Raw genomic sequence first — 16,685 nt, forward strand, 5'->3', positions numbered from 1 at the left:
TGGCGCATGCCTGTGTAATCCCAGCTACTTGGGAGACTGAGGCAGAAGAATCATTTGAACCCAGGAGCCGGAGGTTGCGGTGAGCCAAGATGGCGCCATTGCACTCCAGCCTGGGCAACAAGAGCGAAACTCCGTCTCAAAAAAAATATAAATATAAATAAATAAATAAATAATAAAGCTGTTGGAAGCCAAAGATTAAAACAAAACAAAACAAAATCTTAAAAGCCACTAGAGAAAATGACACATTATACTAAAGGAATAATTTTTTAAATGACTGCAGATTCTTATGAGAAAACATTGAGGCTAGAATATGGTAGAACACCATATTTTAAATGCGGAAAGAAAATAATTGCCAACTCAGAATAATGTATCTTCTGAAAATACCCTTCAGGAATGCAGTTGAATAGAGACATCATCAGATGAAGGAAAACTAAACATTTATTGCCAGCACTCTTAGTCTGAAAGAAATGCTAAAGAAAATTCTTCAGGCAGGCAGCAGTTAAATGATACCAGAGGGAAATCTGGAACTTCAGAAATAAAGGAAGAGTAACCTATACAGTAAATATTTGGGAAAATATAACAAATAATTTAAGTAATAGTATTTATGACTCTTGAAATAAAAAATTATCATGATGTTTGGGTAGCTTTTCAATATAGGTGGTATAATAATATGACAATTATAAAAGGGGAGGGTAAAGGGAACTGTATGGTAGTAAGATTACATTTTATTTGAGGTGATAAATATTAGCTCATATTCTGAGAGATTAAGCATGTATATTGTGATCCCTGGATAAATCACTATAAATATCCTACAAAGGAATATGGCCAAAAAGCTAGCTGATAAATTAAAATGGAATACTAAAAAATAGTCAGCAGACTACAAAATAATCTAAAAGAATACAAAAAAGAGGGAACATGGAAACAACAACAACAACAAAAACCCAGAGACCTGTTAACAAAAGACACTTGCTATGGAGGATAAAAAAGGAGAGCTTTTTTCCTAGAAAGGGTTATATCCTGCTGGTTCGAACACAAAGCCTCCAGCCAAAACAAACAAAAAAAAGTACATGCTTCAAAGACAAAGGAGAGAAGATGGGATTTATGTCTGAGGGGGTTAGGTATAACATATACATTTTGCAGATTATAGGAGAATCTCTGAATATTTATGGAGGTAACCAAATGCATGCTCAATGAGTAAACATATATTAATATTTTATATCCATCCCATGTTCACTTTGGGACACTAATTTAACATTAACATGAAGTTCAATTGGGTTCTTTACGTCAAAAGGTAAACACAGGGCACAAAGGCATCTTGTGCAGTTTCTGTGGTCTGGCCAGAAACAGTCTGTAGTTGGTGGTCATTTATCAGGAAGAAATGCTTCACAATGCTGGTCAGCTGTCATGGTGAAACCACGAAGATGGAAAGGAGTTTGGCCACAACATCAGGTGGTCTGTTGAGGTTGGAGGAGAAATCTCCCAGACATTTTTTTCAGTAACTAGCTTCTGTTTAGTTATGGGAATGAACGTCTTGTGGTAGTTAGTAAGGTAAGTGAATATTGAAGCGTAACTGACCTCTTGCTTTGTTAAAGCTGTGGAATCTGATTTTAAAGTTTTCAGGGGTGTCTTTTTGCCTCAAGGAGTCCATTTTGTTTTGTCTAGGGGCCTACTTTTATTTTATTTTATAGGGCAAACAGAAAAATAATAAAAGGGAAGACCTAAATGCAATCATATCAATAATTACATTACATTAAAATGTAACCAGCAATGAAAAGACAGACTGTGGGGTTGAACACACCACTGAAAAGACAGACTGCTGGGTTGAATAAAAAAGCAAAATTGGCCCGGTGCGGTGGCTCACATCTGCAAACCCAGCTCTTTGGGAGACCAAGGGGGCGGATCACGACGTCAGGAGATAGAGACCATTCTGGCCAACATGGTGAAACCCCGTCCCTCCTAAAAATATAAAAATTACCCGGGCATGTTGGTGCATGCCTGTGGTCCCAGCTACTTGGTAGGCTGAGGCAGGAGAATCGCTTGAACCCAGGAGGTGGAGGTTGCAGTGAGCCGATATCGCACCACTGCACTCTAGTCTGGCAACAGGGCGACATTCCATCAAAAAAAAAAAAAAAAAAAAAGCCAACTACCTGCTGTTTACATGAAACTCGGTTTTAATATAATATTATAGATAGATTTAAAAAAAATTACTGGCTGGGCACAGTGGCTCAAGACTGTAATCCCAGCACTTTGGGAGGCCGAGGCGGGTGGATCACGAGGTCACGAGTTCGAGAGCAGCCTGGCCAAGATGGTGAAACCTTGTCTCTACTAAAAATACAAAAATTAGCCGTGCGCAGTGGCAGGCAACTGTAATCCCAGTTACTCAGGAGGCTGAGGCAGGAGAATCGCTTGAACCCAGGAGGTGGAAGTTGCAGTGAGCCGAGATCACGCCACTGCACTCCAGCCTGGGCAACGGAGTGAGACTCCATCTCAGAAAAAAAGAAAAAAAAATATTGCAGGTTATAAAAGAAAGAAAGCTGGAGTTGCCATATTAATATCGGACAAAGTAGACTTTGGAACAAAGACAGTTACTAGGAATAAACAAGAAAATTGCATCATAATAAAAGGTTCAATTTACTAATAGGATATAGCAATCATAGATGTGTATGAATCTAACCACAGAGCTTCAAAATACACAAAGTAAAAACTGATTAAAAATGAAAAGAGAAATAGATTAATCTTCAATTATACTTGAACATTTCAACACTTTTCTGTCAGTAATCACTAGAACAAGGAGAATGTCAGCAAGAATATAGAAGCCCTGACCAACACTATCAACTATCTGACCTAGTTGACATTTATGGAACAGTCTACCCAACAACAGCAGAATACATATTATTTTCGAGTGTACATGAAACATTCACCAAGATAGGTTATATTTTAGGTGGTAAAACAAACAACAAAAACAAAAGGACTGGACAGGCGTGGTGGCTTAAGCCTGTAATCCTAGCACTTTGGGAGGCCGAGGCGGGCAGATTGCCTGAGCTCAAGAGTTCAAGATCAGCCTGGACAACACAGTGAAACCCCATCTCTACTAAAAATACAAAAAATTAGCCGGGTGTGGCGGCATGTGCCTATAGTCCCAGCCACTCAAGAGGCTAAGGCAGGAGAATTGCTTGAATCCAGGAGGTGGAGGTTGCAGTGAGCTGAGATTGCACCACTGCACTCCAGCCTGGATGAGAGAGCAAGACTCTGTCTCCAAAAAATAATAATAATAATTAAAAAAAAAGAAAGGACTGAAATCATACAAAGTATGTTCTTGGACTATAATGAAATGAATAAGAATCAGTGACAGAAAAATATCTGAAAAAGCCCCAAATATTTGAAAATCAAGCAACACACTACTAAATACAGTAAGTCCTCACTTAATATTATCAATAGGTTCTTGTAAACTGCAACTTTGAGCTAAACAACCTACAAAAAAAAAAAAAAAAAAAAAAATTTACTACTGGCTAATTGATAAAAACAAGAGTTAAGTTCTCACGGCATATTTCTGGTCACAAAAGCATTACCAAGCTTCTAAATAAAGTCCAAAACACTTCTAATATTAAACATTGAAATAAATGTGAGCTACACATACAGTTAACACAGATTAATAAAAACAAATAAGATAATTATTTACCTGCTTATTCTAGTTCAGGGTTGTGGACGTTTGGAGCCTATCCAGGCAGCTCAGGGGCCAAGGGAAGAACCTGACCTGAACAGGATGGCATCTCGTTGCAGAGTGCACATACACACACACACACACACACACACGCTTGCTCACTCACACTGCGACCATGTAGACAGACATGTCAACTCACTCAATGCGCACATCTTGGAGATGTGGGAAGAAACCAGAGTATCCAGAGAAAGCCCATGCAGATGTGGTGAAAATAGCGGCCCTGGCTGGGAATTGTTCTCTTGTTTTTCCTCATCAATGTTATAATAAAATGATGTTGAGAAAAACAATGTTATTCAAAGACCTGCTATATGCATGGGTCAAAAAGAGTCTCAAGGGAAATTAGAAAATATTTTTAATTAAGTGAATATGAATATGCAACATATCAAAATGTGTGCAATACAACTAAATAATTGCTGAGAGGAAAATCAATACCATTAAACGCATTTTTTTTTTTTTTTAGACAGAGTCTCACTCTGTTGCCTAGGGTGGAGTACAATGGCGTGATCTCAGCTCACTGCATCCTCCGTCTCCCAGGTTCAGTGATTCTCCTGCCTCAGCCTCCTGAGTAGCTTGGATTACAGGCGCATGCCACTATGCCCGGCTAATTTTTGTATTTTTAGTAGAGACAGGGTTTCACCATATTGGCCAGGCTGGTCTCGAACTCCTGACCTCAGGTGATCTGCCTGCCTTGGCCTCCCAAAGGTTCATTACAGGCATGAACCACCGCGCCTGACCATGCCTTTATTACAAAAGAAGAAAAGTCTCAAATCAACAATCTAGCTTCTTCCTTAAAAAACTAGAAATAGAAGAGAAAATTAAAGATAAAGCAAACAGAAGGAAATAAATAATAAAGATGCGAAATTAATAAAATTGAAAAGAGAAAAGCCATATGCCGGGAGAAAATAATCAGAACATATATATCTGATAAGACATTTTACCAAAGAACATATGAATAGCCAGTAAGCACAATAAAAACATGCCCTAACATCATTAGTCATAAAAGAAATGCAAATTAAAACTACTTCACATAGACAGCAATGGCCATAATCAAAAAGACAGACAGTAACAAGTATTGACAAGGATATGCAGAAACTAGAAACTTTACATATTGATGGTAGAAATATTAAGTGGTACTGCCTTTTTGGAAAATAGTTGTGCAATTTTTAAAAATGTTAAACAAAAATTTACCTTAGGTCCCCAGCAATTCCATTTCTACTCCATTTTTATAAAAGAAAATAGGAGGATATATTCACACAAAAAACGTGTACAGATGTGTTCCTAACAGTTATATTCGTAATACCCCAAAAGTGGAAACAATTCAAAAAGGAAAAAACTACTGATACATGGATGAATCTCAAATGCATTATGCCAATTAAAAAATGCCACGTCGAAATGCTACATACTACATAATTCCAGGAATGTGACATTTTAGAAAGAGCCAAAATACAGGCACAGACAGATCAGTGTTCATTAGGGCTTTGGGGAGAAGGGGAGAGGGTTTCACTATAAAATGCCTGCATGAGAAAAATTTGCGGGGAGTGACAGAACTATACTGTATATTAATTAGGACATAGTGAATTTTTCAAAACTTATAGAATTGAATTCTAAAGAGAGTAAATTTTACTATATAAAAATTTTAAATAAAAAAATTTCATACTTTTGTTATCCTTTCAATTGTATAGAATGAAATGGAAATGTTCCGTTCATCCTTCCAATTTGAGAAACAGTAATTCAGTTTCCTTTGACCCACTGATCCTTGAGAGGACAATTATAAAGTGGTAGCATGGAAAGCTTACCTATATTAAAAGCATCTTGATCCTCATTTCATTACACACTGTCCATCCCATATCATGTGGATTTGGTTTCTGCCTTATATATTTCTCTAATTGTTTTGTTTCAAGTTTGTCTCTCTGACAGAATTACAGATTTCTTGAAGGCAAGAATCATGAGTTCTCATTCTTCTTCAACTATGATATTGATGGAAATGTCTTAGAATTCTCAGCAATTCCTCATGGAATAGAATGCAATGAAATAGAATGGATGATACTTCTCAAATAAACTAAATTAACAAAATAAGAAGAAGGTCCCCTATGCCTCTAATAAGTAGTGTTGACATCCAATTCTCAGATAATAAATCTGACACTAAGAAGGTTTAAGAACTTTGGCCAAGATCATACAATTTAGAAAGTGCAGAGTGTGGGAATCAGACTCATGTATGTTGATCCATGGGAATCAAACTCAGGTATGTTGATCTTTAAACAATCTTCACTCCACCTCATCCATCATAACCCAGTGAACAGATTTCAGTGAAGCTTAATTAATATAGTATCTTGACATTGTAATATCAAAATATCAAGTGGCAGCAAAAATAATTCATAGATTGTTTAAGTTTTGCTTTTATAGAATCTCAAGGGATCACACAGTAATCAGAGTTCTCTGGTGATTAAATGAGTTAAAAATATTATTGTGGAAAGGGCACAGACGTTTGGGCTCCAAAATTCTGGCTCTTCCTCTTCCCATCTCTATGTTTTGGAAAGTCCACAAGATTCAGCTTCCTAAAAATCAGAAAATTGGATTAGGTTATTTTTGTTGTTGGGGTTGTAGGAAGACTCTGAGGTAGAGATTAATATGCAAGAAATGTATGAAGGTATACTCTTGGGAATAACAACTTGTGGAAGGAAGAGAAGAGAAGTATAATTGGATAGAAGGAAATGCTGGGCTGTAATGGAACCTCAGTAAGGCCTCTGCCATCTAATAGGAGCTTGGAAGTTGAGATAGCCCTTCATAGGTATCCCAAGCTAGGGGAGGAATAGAGAAGACTGGGCATTCATACCTTTGTGCCAACAGTTGAATGACAGATGCCTCACTTTGAGCAAGTAGGTTCTCTTTACCCAAAGCAATTTTGAAAAGGGTTGACAGCTAAGAGCTGAAAACACTTCAGCTGCTGGGGAAATAAGTATTTTATTCTGGAGGGGGAATCTAGGTGGCACACAAGAGTGCCCCATAGGGTAACACATATGGCACCTTCCTGCTCTGGTACTCTGATTCTTAGAACGGCAATATTATGAGGATTAGACAGCTAACAATGCTAAGGGAGAAAACAGTCTTCATCTCACTAACCTCCCACAGAAAACAGAAATTAAAGAAGAAATTGGGGGTTTGGTAGGGTGTTGTAGGAACAAATTTAAAACACTTTTTCTTACAACTACTGGCTTTCTAAGGAAAAAATCTTACAGTTCCAAGGACAGTAATGCTTTTGAATACATGCTATTCAACAAAACTATTACTATAACTCAGGGGTTGGCAAACATTTTCTTTGAAGGGCTAGAGAGTAAACAGTTTAGACTTTGTGGGCTATATTGCTCAACTCTGCCATAAGTTAGAAATAGTGAGAAAGCAACCATAAATAATACTTCAACCAATAGGTGTGGCTGTGTTCCAATAAAACTTTACTTACAAAACCAGGTGGTAACCCGGATTTGGCCCACAGGCTACAGTTTGATGACTGATGTAACTTAACTCATTCTCTTTCTGGATACCAGAGAGTACCATGCAAATCCTAGAAGGATTACATGACTTCCACATGAATGGGAATGAAACTGTTTCCTTGTTAAGTCATTTTAAAACTGGATTTTCTGTCACTTGCAATTGAACCCCCTTCTCTGCCTGGTGGGATTAAAGTAAATAAAGAATAAAGTAAATTACAGAAATTTGTTTTAGATGGAGTGATCAAAGAAAGCTTCTACAAGGGAGAAAAGCTTTAGCCTCTATAACTTAAGTACTGTGAGAAAACAGAACTGATAGGTGTTTGTGGGAGCAACTATCAGTAGTCCCATATATGCATTTTAACCTGTCCCCTAATTTTAGTTAGGCATGTGGCCACCTCCAGAATAAAGATCATCTTTCCAAGCTTGTCTAACCTGTGGCTAAATGGGAGTGTGTGACTAAGTTTAAGCCAGTGGTATGTAAACAGATGTAGTATAAGCAACTTCTAGAATTGACTTTAGAAGGGCCCATGCCCTTTTCCATTTTCCCCTTCCTGCCAGTTGGAATATACATGTGCTAGCTGCAGCAGGAACAGCCCTCATAGACAATGATGTAAACTTAAAGTAGAGGCCACACACTGTGAAGGCAGAATTAAGGATCCTTGGATACTGACACCATGCAGGTCTACCAGATCTAGACTGAGTACATGACTCACATTGAGAGGGACAGAAACCTTTTTTCATGTTAAGTTATGGTTATGTTGAGCTTTACGCCACTTGCAACTTTGCCAAACTCAAATTATTATGAAAACTTACGTTAAATTGAGGGGTCCATGAGAGTCTCTAAGAGGCAAGGAAATTTAGCCAGGATCTCAAGGACAAAAAGGAGCCAAGCCTAGATAAAGCAAGAGAAAAAACTGCCCTGGCATAAGGCACTGTTTGTGCAAACATGTTGAAGCAGCAAAGAATACAGTGTATGAGAAGAACTGAAAGAAGGCCATGTACCTGACATTTTGTGAGAGAGGTGGAGAGTAGTAAAGGATAAGATTGTGTGCATGGGAAGGGCTCAAATCACAAAGGTGAGGAGCATAGATTTCACTGTAAGTACAATAGGAGGCTACTGCAGGATTTTAAGCAAAGAGGTTTGATTCAATTTGTGCCTTCCCTTGCCAGCTGCCACTGACTGCCCCTCAGCACCTGGTTTCCAGTCTCCTGTTGATGCTACCCCGTGCCTGCAAGCAGTCCTCTTGTCCTCTTGGACAAACTCCCTCCCAAGACAACCCAGGTCTGGCTCCCTACCCCAGTGGCAATACAGCGTATTCCTTCCACAGCACTTACTCCTTGCCTGCCAACAAGAGCCACTCTAGCCAACCTTTTGCCTTCAGATTTGTCAGCATCCAGACAGGGATCAATTTCTGTGTGTTCCAAGTGCCAGAAGATACATGTAAGCCTCTCAAAGTGACTCTCTGTAGTTCCCCTGTTTAGCTTAAAGGAGAGTGAAAACACTGCACCTTTCCATATTTAGTCTCTAAAGAAATCCTAACTCTAGAAACTTTATCCCCCTAGTGAATTATTTTGTACACACACACATACACAGAGTGAGCTAATAAAAGCAAATTTGCTGATAAAAGCAAATTTTGGCCACCTCCTTTGCAATATTGATCTAGCACCTCAGTTAGAATATTGGATACATTACAGCTATTTTTCTCAGGTTTGTCCCTCAGCAGAAACTCTGAGGCAAAGAAAGTGACATAATAACATCTTTCAAAAAGATTTCCAAAACTAAGATATAATTATCAATAGTTAAATGCAAAATGCAACATTCTATTCATTTAATTAAAAATATTTTTAAGGACCTACCATATATACAGGTACTATCCTAAATCCTGAGGACACAACAATAAACAAATCTCAATTTTATAGTACAGTAAGGAAACAGACATAGCCATGATTATCTGTGTGTACATGTAAAAAACCTACAGGTACTCATTGTATGATGCAAAAATGTAACCCAGAATGTTTAGGAAAGAACTATAAAACATTAGGAGGGCCTTCAGTATAGATCTTGTTCAGAGAAGTAGAGTGTTGGAAGATGGCCAAAGTTGAGGAGTTTGCAAGCAGGTTGCAGAAGATATCTGGAGCTAAGCAAGAAATTATTGAAGTCTTAGTTAAAAATAGAGCTACGGATCTGTAATTTGTTAACGCAGCAGGATAAGGGGGAAAACAGGTAACTGAGGGAAAAATGCAAGAGATTGTGACTAGAAGCAGGGCAGGAAGCAGTGCATCATGCTACCTGAGTGGTAGAATCTTTCTCCCTTGAAGGAAGCTGCTTTTTTTTTTTTTTGAGACGGAGTCTTGCTCTGTCGCCCAGGCTGGAGTGCAGTGGCTGGATCTCAGCTCACAGCAAGCTCCGCCTCCCGGGTTTACGCCATTCTCCTGCCTCAGCCTCCTGAGTAGCTGGGACCACAGGCGCCCGCCACCTCGTCCGGCTATTTTTTTGTATTTTTTAGTAGAGACGGGGTTTCACCGTGTTAGCCAGGATGGTCTCGATCTCCTGACCTCGTGATCCGGCCGTCTCGGCCTCCCAAAGTGCTGGGATTACAGGCTTGAGCCACGGTGCCCGGCCGAAGGAAGCTGCTTCTAACAGGCAGACAGATATATTCCAGTTCTTTCACCTGTGGCACATTATAGGTGATGACATGCTTATAAAATGTAAAGGAGAGAATAATTTACTTTTCTCGATGTGGAGGTGTTATGATAGGACGTGACATCACAGAAAGAATGATATTAAGTTGTATACAGGAAAGTAAGCAAATTCTACTAGGCAGGAAGTGGACAGGAACACAGGGCATCTGCTGCCTTAGCCGTACAGCATCTCATCCTCCTTCCTCTGGCAATAGCATTCTGCTTTTGCTTTGGAGAACCACTCCTCCTTCATTCCCCATTGTCTTAGAGTGACTGTCAATTCAGGTATCCTATTCCCATCCTTTTCCAAATCTACAGGTAACTTTTCAGATGTGTTAAGAAACAGAAGGTAAAGGACACAGAACAGTTTTACCTATTTAAAATAAGCATTTATCAACCCATCTTTATTTGCATAGTGATATTCTGATATAGGATGGAATTCAGGGCTTGCAAACTGACAGCCAGAAGGCTAATTTGGCCTATTACTGTGTTTTTCTTCATGCATATCTGGTTTTTACTAAAATATATATGCAACCCTCTATAAAGGAGAGTTTATAGTCTCCAGATCACCACAGGTTTCTCTCCTATAAATTATTCTCTCTTTTACATTTTATAAGTGTGTCATCCCCTGTCTTATACCAGCCATTAGGACTCAAGTGGACATGAAATGGACAACTCATATTACTTATTTTTAACTTTTTTTTTTTTTTAGAGACAGAGTCTTGCTGGTCACCGAGGCTGGAGTGCAGAGACATGGCGTGATCATAGCTCATTGCACTGGGCTCAAGCAAGAAATCCTCCTGCCTCAGCCTCCTGAGCAGCTGAGATTACAAGCACATGCCACCATACCCATAAGTTTATTTTTTTATTTTTATTTTTGGAGAGATGGGGTCTCACTATATTGCCCAGGCTGATCTCGAACTCTGTGCCCAGCCTTTTCAATGTAATTACCACAATAAGCCAGACAGGTACAAATGGAAAAAGAAGATCCCAAGAGAGGTAAAGTGGCTTGTTTCTGAAATCAGATTTGTCTGCAAAACCATCCTGAGTCTTCCCTACCACATCTAAAAACCAATTCATTTTTTGATTGTGGCCATTCTTGCAGGAGTGAGGTGGTATCACATTGTGATTTTGATTTGCATTTTCTGTATCATCAGTGATGTTGAACATTTTTTCATATGTTTGTTGGCCATTTGTGTATCTTCCTTTGAAAATTGTCTATTCATGTCCTTAGCCCACTTTTTAATGGGATTGTTTGTTTTGTATGAGATCCTTGTAGATTCTGGATCTTAGTCCTTTGTCAGATATATAGTTTGTGAAGATTTTCTCCTACTCTGTGGGTTGTCTGTTTACTCTGCTGATTATTTATTTTGCTGTGTAGAAGCTTTTTAGTTGAATTAAGTCTCATCTATTTATTTTTGTTTTTGTTGCATTTGCTTTTGGGTTCTTGGTCATGAAGTCTTTGCCTAAGCCTATGTCTAGAAGGGTTTTTCCAAAGTTATCGTCTAGAATTTTTATGATTTCAGATCTTAGACTTAAGTATTTGATCAACCTTGAGTTGATTTTTGTATAAGGTGAGAGACAAGGATCCAGTTTCATTCTTCTACATGTGGCTTGCCAATTATCCCAGCACCATTTGTTGAATAGGGTGTCCTTTCCCCATTTTATATTTTTGTTTGCTTTGTCGAAGATCAGTTGGTTGTATTTGGCTTTATTTCTGGGTTCTCCATGTTGTTCCATTGGTCTATATGCCTATTTTTATACCAGTACCATGCTTTTTTTGGTGACTATGGCTTTATAGTATAGTTTGAAGTTGGGTAACGTAATGCCTCCAGATTTGTTCTTTTTGCTTACTCTTCCTTTCGCTATGTGGGCTCTTTTTTGGTTCCCTATGAATTTTAGGAATTTTTGTTGTTGTTGTTACGTGAAGAATGATGGTGGCATTTTGATGGGAACTGCATTGAATTTGTAGATTGCTTTTGTCAGTATGGTCATTTTCACAATATTTGTTCTACCCATTCATGAGCATGGGATTTGCTTCTATTTGTTTGTGTCATCTATGATTTCTTTCAGCAGTGTTTTGTAGTTTTCCTCGTAGAGGTCTTTCACCTCCTTTGTTAAGTATATTTCTAAGCATGGATATGGTGAAAAGGGAACAATTTTGCACTGTTGGTGGGAACGTAAAGTAGTACAACCACTGTGGAAAACAGTGTGGAGATTCCTTAAATAACTAAAAGAAGATCTACAATTTGATCCAGCAATCCCAGTCCTAGGTATCTACCCAGAGCAAAAGTCATTATACAAAAAAGATACCTGCACATGCATGTTTATAGCAGCACAATTTGCAACTGCAAAAATATGGAACCAGTCCAAATGTCCATCAATCAATGAGTAGATAAAGCAAATGTACACATACATACCATGGAATACTACTCAACCATAAAATAGAATGAAATAATGCCATTCGCAGCAACCTGGATAGAATTGGAGACCATTATTCTAAGTGAAGTAATTCAGGAATGGAAAACCAAACATTATATATTCTCACTCATAAGTGTTAGCTAAGCTATAAGGATGCAAAGGTATAAGAATAACACCATGAACTTGGAGACTCAAGGGAAGGGGCAGGAGGTGGGTGAGGGATAAAAGGCTACACATTGGGTGCAGTGTACACTGCTTGGGTGATGGGTGCTCCAAAATCTCAGAAATCACCACTAAACAGCTTATTGATGGCTAGACATAGCAGCTCATGCCTGTAATCCCAGCACTTTGGGAAGTATAGGCAGGCAGATCACTTGAGGCCAGTAGTTGCAGACCAGCCTGGCCAACATGGTGAAACTCCATCTCTACTAAAAATACAAAATTTAGCTAGGTGTGGTGGCACATGCCTGTAATCCCAGGTACTCAGGAGACCAAGGACGGAGAATCACTTGAACCCAGGGGATAGAGGCTGCAGTGAGACAAGATCACACCACTGCACTCTACCCTGGGAGACAGAGTGAGACTCCTTCTCAAAAAAAAAATTTTAAAAAAGACCTTATTCATGTAACGAAACACCTGTTCCCCCGAAAACCTATTGAAATAAAAAAATAAAATAAAAATCAATTCACCCAATAAAAACATTCCCAATTATTCAGGAGATATTTATTCAGCATCCTCAAGATGAAGGTGCTATGCTTTGAAGGTATGATGTTAAGTAAAAGCTGACATGGTTCCTCTCCTCTTAAAGCTTAGAGTGTACTGCAGGATATAACTATTATCAAATAATTACATACATGAATAGAAAATTATAACTGTGGCAATAACTTCCAAAATGAACAATGTGGGTACCCATAACAGAGGAATTTAGCATTATTAGGGAGGTCTTGGAAGGCCTCCCTGAGGAGGTTATGCATGTAGAGATCTGAAGAATGGGTAGCAGTGCTAAGAGGAGAAAGGAAGCATATTGTAGGTAGAGAGAAGAGCATGTAAAAAGGGAAGGTGAGAGGAACTTAAAAGAGACCAGTATGGCAGACTCACATTGATAAGGGTGATTTTGGTTCTGTGCAAGCTAAGTAGGAGTAGTTAAGAGTCAAAACATTCAGTGTCATGCTGGGTGCAGTGGCTTGAGCCTGTAATCCCAGCTACTTGGGAGGCTAAGGCTTGAGGACAACTTAAGGTCAGGAGTTTGGAAGACCAGTAGGTATGCTGCCTAGGCAACATAGTGAGACCCTATCTCTACAAAATAAAAATAAAAAAGAGCATTCAGTGTCTTATAGGCTTTATTATGATTTGTTTGAATCTTAAGAGCAGTGATTTTAAAAATGGGAGAGAATGATGTTATCATGCTAGCATTTTGGGAAAAAAATCACTTTGCATGAAGTGTGAAGAAGCATGGGGTGGATAGGTCAACATGCAGAGTGAATGTTGGTTGACAAGTTAGGAAGCTATTGTAGTTCTTGGTGAGAAATATTCATAGCTCTTCACAGCTTTACTTTAGATGGTAGGGATAGAGATAGAGATAAGTGGCTGGGTTCTGAGGAATTTAAGTGACATTGAAAACATTTGATGAGAAAGTAAACATGAGGATGAGGAGATAAGATTGTCAAAACAGGCTACTCTATTAAGGTTTTAGGATTTTTGTCATGAAAGAATGTGGTACCATTTACAAAGATGGCCATTTCTGTAAGAGCATTTGCTTAGGACAAATAATAATGCATTCATTATTGGACATCAAATTTGAAGGTTTTTTTTGAGGCATCCATGAGGAGATATTAAGCAAGCAGTTTTATTTAAAGATCTGCAGCTCAGAGGAGAGGTCTGGATAGAGATATAAATTTTAGAGTAATCTGCATGGAACTAGTAATAGAAAATGTGTCTGGAGTAGGTTGGTTAGGAAAAAATATAGAGTGTGAAGAAGGGTAAGGTAATTTATGTACAAAGAAAGGTAAGGGAACGCATGGGAACTGTCTGTACTTTCTGTTCGATTTTTCTGTAAACCTAAAAATTCAAGTTGGGTGCAGTGGCATGTGCATATAGTCCCAGCTACTCAGGAGGTTGAAGTGAGAGGATCCCTTGAGCTCAAGAGTTTAAGACCGGCCTGGGCAACATAGCATGATTCCATCTGTAAAAATGAAATGTGAAAAAAACTTTTTAAATAATCCTAAAAATGCTCCAAAAATAAGGATATTAGTTAAAAGATATATAGAGAGCATGAGCCCTGAAAGGTGCTTATTATCATTTGGTTAGATTCAGAATCAATGTTACTATTTAAATACAAGAAAACAAGGTTTTGCTTTATTGATTGATTGATTGATTGATAAAAGAGTCTCACTCTGTCACCCAGGCTGGAGTGTGGTCGCCGATCTTGGCTCACTGCAACCTCTGCCTCCCCTCCTGGTTTCAAGTGATTCTCCAGCCTCAGCCACCCAAGTAGCTGAGATTACAGGCGAGCAACCCTACCACCTGGCTAATTTTTGTATTTTTAGTAGAGACAGGGTTTCACTATGTTGGCCAGGCTAGTCTTGAACTCCTGACCTCAGGTGATCTACCTGCCTGCACCATTCAAAGTGCTGGGATTACAGGCAAGAACCACCATGCCTGGCTGCTTTATTTATTTTTTAATTTTCAAAAATTTTTCAGAAACAAGGTCTTGCTCTGTCACTCAAGTGGAAGTGCAGTGGTGCAATCATAGCTCACTGAAGCCTCCAACTCCTGGGCTTAAGCAATCATCTTGTTTCTGCCTCTCAAAGGGCTATGACTATAGGCATGTGCCACCATGCGTAGCCAATTTTTTTAATGTTTTGTAGAGACAGGGTCTTGCTTTGTTCCCCAAGCTGATATTGAACTCTTGGCTTGAAGCAAGCTTTATTGTTTTTTTTTTAAGTATGTTATTAGTTATGTTAATGATCTATTACTATGTAATAAGTTATACCAAGACTTAGTGGCTTGAAACAACAAATTTATTATCTCATAGTTTCTCAAGATAACAAAGTTTTATTATATTAGTAAAATTTATTATCTCATCTAGAAATCTGGAGGTGGCCTAACTGAATCCCCTGCTTCAAGGACTTTTATAGGTGCAGTCAAGTTGTCACTCACTGTGGGTGGTTAGCTGGCAGCAATGTTGCTAAAAGAGTTTAGTCAACTGTGAAGTTGGGGGCAGACAGTCCACACTAGGACTTACCTCAATTTTCACTCCAATTGTAGGTCCAAGGGCGGTTGGACCTACATTAGGTGATTCTCAAAACCACCCTAATCTTTGATAATGTGTGAGAGAAATTCATAGAACTCATTGAAAACTATTATATTCACAATTATGGTTACAAGGAAAGGATACAGATTCAAATCAGCCAAGAGAAGAAACACATAGGGCAGAGTCTAAGAAAGTATCAAACTTCTGTTTGGTGAAACTTCTGTTTTCTTTTCCCAGTGGAGTCATGATGTGTTACTTTCCCAGTGTCAACCTGTGACAATATGCACAGAATGCTGCCAACCAGGGAAGCTCACCTGAGCCTCAGTGTTCAGAGCTTTTAGTGGGTCCTCATTATGCAGGCATGTTAGCGTGATTACTCACATGGTTGATCTCAGTCTCCAGGTTGACTGATACCACGTGACTCAAAGACCCACCCTAAATTACATTTTTGATCTTTCAGGCATGGCCAACTGCCAGCCCAAATCACATTGTTAGATTATCCTGTATGATCCTAGGCCCCAACATTCCAGGGGCTTAGAAATTACCTCTCATAAGCCAAGGGCAAAGGCCCAGACTTCTTTTTGGACAAGATTAAATTATCTACTATATACTTGCCCAGGCCTAGTCATCTCAAAGCTCGACTGCAGAATAATCTGCTTTCCAAACTCACTCAGATGATTGTTGGCAGAATTTAGTTCCTTGTGGACTGATGGACTGAGGACCATGGTTCTTCACTGCCTATTGTCCAGAGTCTACTCTCAGTCTTTGCCATGTGGGCCTCTCTAACATGGCAGTTTACTTCATCAAAGTGAACTAGCCAAGAAGCTGAGAGGGTAAGAATGCTAGTGAGAGGGAGTGTTCTAGCAAGATGTAATCACAGTCTTTTGTAAGCTAATCATGGAAGTGATATCTCATCACTTTTTGCTTTATTCTATTCAATAGAAGCAAGTCTTTAGGTTCGGCCCACACTCAAGGGCAGAAGACTGCACAAGGACATGAATACTGGCAGATATTACTGACAGTCGTCTTAGAAGATGCCTATCACAGTAGGCTTAGGGAAAGAAGATAGGAGAGAGGGAGTGGTTGAACATTGAAGAAATAGTGGTAACCGAAGGATCAA

The sequence above is a fragment of the Mandrillus leucophaeus genome, unplaced genomic scaffold (assembly GCF_000951045.1).
Source record: "Mandrillus leucophaeus isolate KB7577 unplaced genomic scaffold, Mleu.le_1.0 Scaffold841, whole genome shotgun sequence".
In the NCBI taxonomy this organism is placed as follows: domain Eukaryota; kingdom Metazoa; phylum Chordata; class Mammalia; order Primates; family Cercopithecidae; genus Mandrillus; species Mandrillus leucophaeus.